Below are 6,422 nucleotides of genomic sequence, written 5' to 3'. Positions count from 1 at the left end.
AACATTAAATATGTGCCTCAGACTATTAAATAATAGGTACAATATGAAATTGTTTGTTTGTATAATATTAAATGTGAATGTCTGCTAAATGAAAAATATAAATAACATTAAATGTTTTTATACACTCAGAAAGAGATATACAGCTATGCAGTATTCATATTGATATGGGAAAGTAGTCCAATATAAATCTGATTGCTGATCTCAAGGTATGTATGTGATATTAAGATGATAACTGAGATATTAATTAGATCCATGCTAAAAGTATTAACATCCTTTTAAATACCCATATATTTTAAATGTATACAAATTACTTTGTATCGTGGGAAGTGTATCATGTTTAATATTGATGAAATGCCCAGATAATATTAAGTGATCCTATACAAATTGGACATAATTGTTTGCTGAGACAAGAAATAGTGAATACACTAAATATACATTTTAAAAATATATATGAATCTATAGTTTACTGTTAGCAGTATTAAAAATGAAACTGCATTTCTGGTTGTCTGCTGCCATCTAGTGATTTATGCAGGAATTGCAGCCAAGGTAAATTGTAGTATTGAAAAGCCATATGTTCCCAGCAAGCCAATCAGGTGTTTCAGCTCCTAGGGCCAATGGGGGACAAGCATCCGAGGGCCAATGGAAAGACAAGTTTCAGTAAGAGCGAATCCCAATCTTTGGCTGCTAAATTTTGACTGTTAAACTGTTGCCTTAGAATCCAGTCTCTATAAAGCAAATCTGGTCCTAGCCTTCATCCATTTTACAAAAAATAATACCTCTTAATTTATGAGGTGAAATTGGACTTATTGGAGAAAACTGAGATACTCATTTGGTTATGTGGTAACGTATGGCAGTGACTATAATTTAATATTTTTAAGCAAATACATTCATTGTTGCTACAGTAATTGAAGCTAGTAATTTAAAGAGCCCAATTGGTATTTTAAGCTTATGTTCATAGTCCTGTGTAGTTTAACTAGTCATTATTGCTAAATAATTTATTTGCTAGATAAAGGTCCTTTGTATTTCATATTTCTAAGTCAGGCCTATTATTGTAAGTAAATCTCTCTGGTGTGCATTAAGTTATTTGCAACTGTATATATTTTAGAACTTGCCTTAAAGGGCCATAATACCCAAATGTTTAAACACTTGAAAGTGGTGCAGCATAGCTGTAAAAAGCTGACTAGAAAATATCACCTGAGCATCTCTATGTAAAAAAGAAAGATATTTTACCTCAAAAGTTTCTCAGTAGCCACATCCCATTGTAAAGGACTTCTAAGCAGCATATCAGTATGTCTGTCGGAAGGGGCGAGCTTATGTGCACTCTCATCTTATTTCCCTATTCAGTTTAAAGGAAGTTTGCTATGAAATCTCATGAGAGTTAAGTGAAATCTCATGAGATCACAGTAAAAGAGTTCATGACCTCAGCACTGCTGATGCTGATTGGCTGCTGTTCATTTCTTCATTTTTTATTTTTTTTTACCTGCAGCTGGGCTGCAGCTGAGTATAATTTTTTTACACAGAACTTACTCTGCTGAGTTGAGGAAATTGTGATGTAAAATATCTTCCTTTTTTACATAGAGATGCTCAGGTGATATTTTCCTGTTAGCTTTTTACAGTTATACTGCATCAGTTTGAAGTGATTTAGCATATGTCCCTTTAATTGTAGCTAAAAAGAGTTTGTTTCAGCTCAGATAAATTGGCTGTTAAAGCATCTTGTTATATTGTTTAACTAGGCACTGTTAAAGTTAGCGAGCCAAACTGGTATTTTATTGTGATACTTTAATGCGATTCATTGTGAATAAAGTAAATTGTAAAGGTATAATTTTTAAGATCTTTAAATAGAATATTGTAACAGTTTAAGTGTGTATCATCTGATTCATAATCTGGTTTCTATAAATATAATTCAATGTGTTTATAAATTTAACTAATTTTAAAGAATTTAGGAATAAAATATTGATTTTAATTGTTTCATATATGCATTTTAATTGGAGGTTTATTTTAAAGAATAATTATTAAATAAATTGTGTTATAAACCTATGTATTGACACAAGTTATGTAAAGGACACCACTCCTATCCTAAATATTATGGAAAAACAGACTTGGTCGTGTCACTCCAGCTGGCTGACTGTGGATGTCTCCTCTCTATATTCTTGTATCCCACATGAATTGGGTATTAAGGCCGTAGAATACTATTTGCTTTTAAAAAGCAATTTTCTACATGAACTAATCGAATTTGTTTTGGAGGTCCTGAGATTCTTATTGACGCACAACTTCTTTCTTTTTGACTGTACATACTATCTACAGATTTGTGGCACTGCCATGGGAGCTAAATTTGCCCCCTCGTATGCCAATCTGTTTTTAGGTTGGTTTGAATCATTCTATATCTATGGAGACACAAACCCTTTCAACATGTTTATACAGGTCTATGCAAGGTATATTGACGACCTGATAGTAATATGAAATGGCACTGAAATTCAAGCAGATGAATTTTTGTCATGTTTAAATTTAAATGGCATAAACCTTAAATTCACTTGATAAAAACAGAATACAATCGGCTAGATTACGAGTTGTGCGTTAGGTTTAAAAAGCAGCGTTAAGAGGTCCTAACGCTGCTTTTTAACGCCCGCTGGTATTACGAGTCTTGCAGGTACAGGTGTACCGCTCACTTTTTTGGCCAGACTTTGAAATACCACAAATCAACTTACGTAAATTGCATATCCTCTTTTTTCAATGGGACTTGCATAGCGCCGGTATTACGAGTCTGCCAAAAAGTGAGCGGTAGACCCTCTCCTGTCAAGACTGGTACTGCATTTTAAAGTCAGTAGTTAAGAGTTTTACACTACAACGCTGTAGCATAAAACTCTTAACTAAAGTGCTAAAAAGTACACTAACACACATAAACTACCTATTAACCCCTAAACCGAGGCCCTCCCGCATCGCAAACACTAAAATAAATTTTTTAACCCCTAATCTGCCGAACCGGACATCGCCGCCACTATAATAAACATATTAATCCCTAAACCGCCGCACTCCCTCCTCGCAAACATTAGTTAAATATTATTAACCCCTAATCTGCCGTCCATAACATCGCCGACACCTACCTACATTTATTAACCCCTAATCTGCTGCCCCCAACGTCGCCGCCACTATACTAAAGTTATTAACCCCTAAATCTAAGTCTAACCCTAAGCCTAACACCCCCTAACTTAAATATAATTAAAATAAATCTAAATAAATATTCCTATCATTAACTAAATTATTCCTATTTAAAACTAAATACTTACCTATAAAATAAACCCTAAGCTAGCTACAATATAACTAATAGTTACATTGTATCTATCTTAGGGTTTATTTTTATTTTACAGGCAAGTTTGTATTTATTTCAACTAGGTAGAATAGTTACTAAATAGTTATTAACTATTTAATAACTACCTAGCTAAAATAAATACAAAGTTACCTGTAAAATAAAACATAACCTAAGTTACAATTACACCTAACACTATACTATAATTAAATTAATTCCCTAAATTAAATACAATTAAATACAAAAATAAAATTATCTAAAGTACAAAAAAACAAAACACTAAATTACAGAAAATAATAAACAAATTACAAGATTTTTAAACTAATTACACCTAATCTAATCCCCCTAACAAAATAAAAAAGCCCCCCCCCCCAATAAAAAAAGCCCTACCCTACACTAAATTACAAATAGCCCTTAAAAGGGCCTTTTGCGGGGCATTGCCCCAAAGTAATCAGCTCTTTTACCTGTAAAAAAAATTACAAATCCCCCCAACATTAAAACCTACCACCCACACAACCAACCCTACTCTAAAACCCACCCAATACCCCCTTAAAAAAACCTAACACTAACCTTACCGGGAGAAGTCTTCATCCAACCGGGCCAAAGTCCTCAACGAAGCCGGGAGAAGGCTTCATCCAAGCCAGGCGAAGTGGTCCTCCAGATGGCAGAAGACTGAATGAAGGTTCCTTTAAATGACGTCATCCAAGATGGCGTCCCTTCAATTCCGATTGGCTGATATCAGCCAATCGGAATTATGGTAGAAAAAATTACTTTGGTGCACTGCCCCGTAAAAGGCCCTTTTACGGGCTATTTATAATTTAGTGTTGGGTAGGGCTTATTTTTAGATAATTTTATTTAATTGTATTTAATTGTATTTAATTTATGGAAATAATTTAATTATAGTGTAGTGTTAGGTGTAATTGTAACTTAGGTTAGGTTTTATTTTACAGGTAAACTTGTATTTATTTTAGCTAGGTAGTTATTAATTAGTTAATAACTATTTAATAACTATTCTACCTAGTTAAAATAAATATAAACTTGCCTGTAAAATAAAAATAAATCCTAAGCTAGCTAAAATGTAACTATTAGTTATATTGTAGCTAGTTTAGGGTTTATTTTATAGTATTTAGATAAATAGGAATAATGTAGTTAATGATAGGAATTTTAGATTTCTTTTAATTCTATTTAAGTTAGGGGATGTTAGGGTTAGACTTAGGTTTAGGGGTTAATACATTTATTATAGTGGCGGCGACATTGGGGGCGGCAGATTAGGGGTTAATAATATTTAACTAATGTTTGCGAGGTGGGAGTGTGGCGGTTTAGGGGTTAATATGTTTATTATAGTGGCGGCAACATTGGGGGCGGCAGATTAGGGGTCAATAAGTGTAGGTAGGTGGCGGCGACATTGGGGGCAGCAGAGTAGGGGTTAATAAATATAATTTAGGGTTCGGCGATGTTGGGGGCAGCAGATTAGGGGTTCATAATTATAATGTAGGAGGGGTTCATAATTATAATGTAGGTGGTGGTGGTGTCCGGAGCGGCAGATTAGGGGTTCATAATTATAATGTAGGTGTCGGTGATGTCGGGGGCAGAAGATTAGGGGTTAATAAATGTAAGATTAGGGGTGTTTAGACTCTGGGTTCATGTTAGGGTGTAGACATAACTTTTATTTACCCATAGGAATCAATGGGGCTGCGTTAGGAGCTTTACGCTGCTTTTTTGCAGGTGTTAGACTTTTTTTGAGCCGGCTCTCCCCGTTGAGTCCTATGGGGAAATCGTGCACAAGCACGTTACACCAGCTCACCGCTAACGTAAGCAGCGCTGGTATTGGAGTGCGGTAATGAGCAAAATTTTGCTCAACGCTCACTTCTTGTTTGGTTTGTAAAAACTCATAATACCAAAGCTGTCTGTAAGTGAGCGGTGAGGGAAAACTGCTCATTTGCACCACATAGCCTCTAACGAAAAACTCGTAATCTAGCCGAATATTTGGATATTCTCCTGATTAGGAGGAGTACCATAATCTTTGCAGAACTCTACAGATTGCTAGCAACACCATATTGAGAGCAGACTCATGCCACCCTCGCTACCTTTAAAAAGGAATCCCGAAAGGGCAGTTTATAAGAATCAGGAGAATCTGCACTGACACTCCTAGTTACAATAAACATTCCATGGAACTCATTGACACACTAGTAAATAGAGGTTATAATAAAAACAAACTCATGCAAATAAGGTCAGAGATAGGCAACCTAGATAGGCAAACACACACAGAATACATATCAAAACAGGACACAAACTAACAATACCAATAATCACAAAATAATCCATTTTATTACACAATACAGTAATCAATTTGGTACCATACGAAACATCATTAAAAACAACTTAGGTATTCTATCATTAGATCCACAGTGCAAAGATATTTTACATAATGGTGTTAAATATGTTTCTAGAAGAGCCCCTACTATAGGCAGCCGAGTTATAAAATATGTATATAACCAAGGAGCCCAATGTAGAGAAAACTGGCTAACTAGAAAAGGTTTCTTCAGATGTGGTAGACACTGTAATGTCTGTTCCCATTGTACTGTGGGAACAGAGGTAGTTTCAACATCAACTAATTACGTTCATCATATAAAATACAGGTTAGACTGTTGCTCGAAATATGTTATTTATTTAATAACATGTACCATTTGTGGCAAACAATATACAGGCTCCACCAGCAGAAATCTCAAGGATAGAATCCGTGAGCACCTTACCTCCATAGAGAAAGATATACATAATAGATATCCAACATCTAGGCAATATCATTTCGATATTTGAAAATGTGGATGTTGATTTCCAAAACTGAAGATCGGAAACATTTACATTAATCAAATAAAGAAAAGGTTTTTAAAAAAACATTTTCAATTTGAAATCAATTTATGTATAATTAGATCAGTATAATGTCCCTTTAAGAATGTATGTTCTAATGTTGATTTGTAATGATACTTACATCGGTGGCTGGGAAGGACAATCCGACACCCAGGACAATGAAGGTGGGGATTAGGGGAAAGGCGTTGTTGGGGAGGGATGGGTCAAGGGGGAGGGATGGGGCGAGGGGGAGGGATGGGGCGAGGGGGAG

This window comes from Bombina bombina, chromosome 4 (assembly GCF_027579735.1).
Source record: "Bombina bombina isolate aBomBom1 chromosome 4, aBomBom1.pri, whole genome shotgun sequence".
Classification (NCBI taxonomy): Eukaryota; Metazoa; Chordata; class Amphibia; order Anura; family Bombinatoridae; genus Bombina; species Bombina bombina.
The sequence above is the reverse complement of the archived record's forward strand: the minus strand, read 5'-3'. Positions refer to the sequence as shown.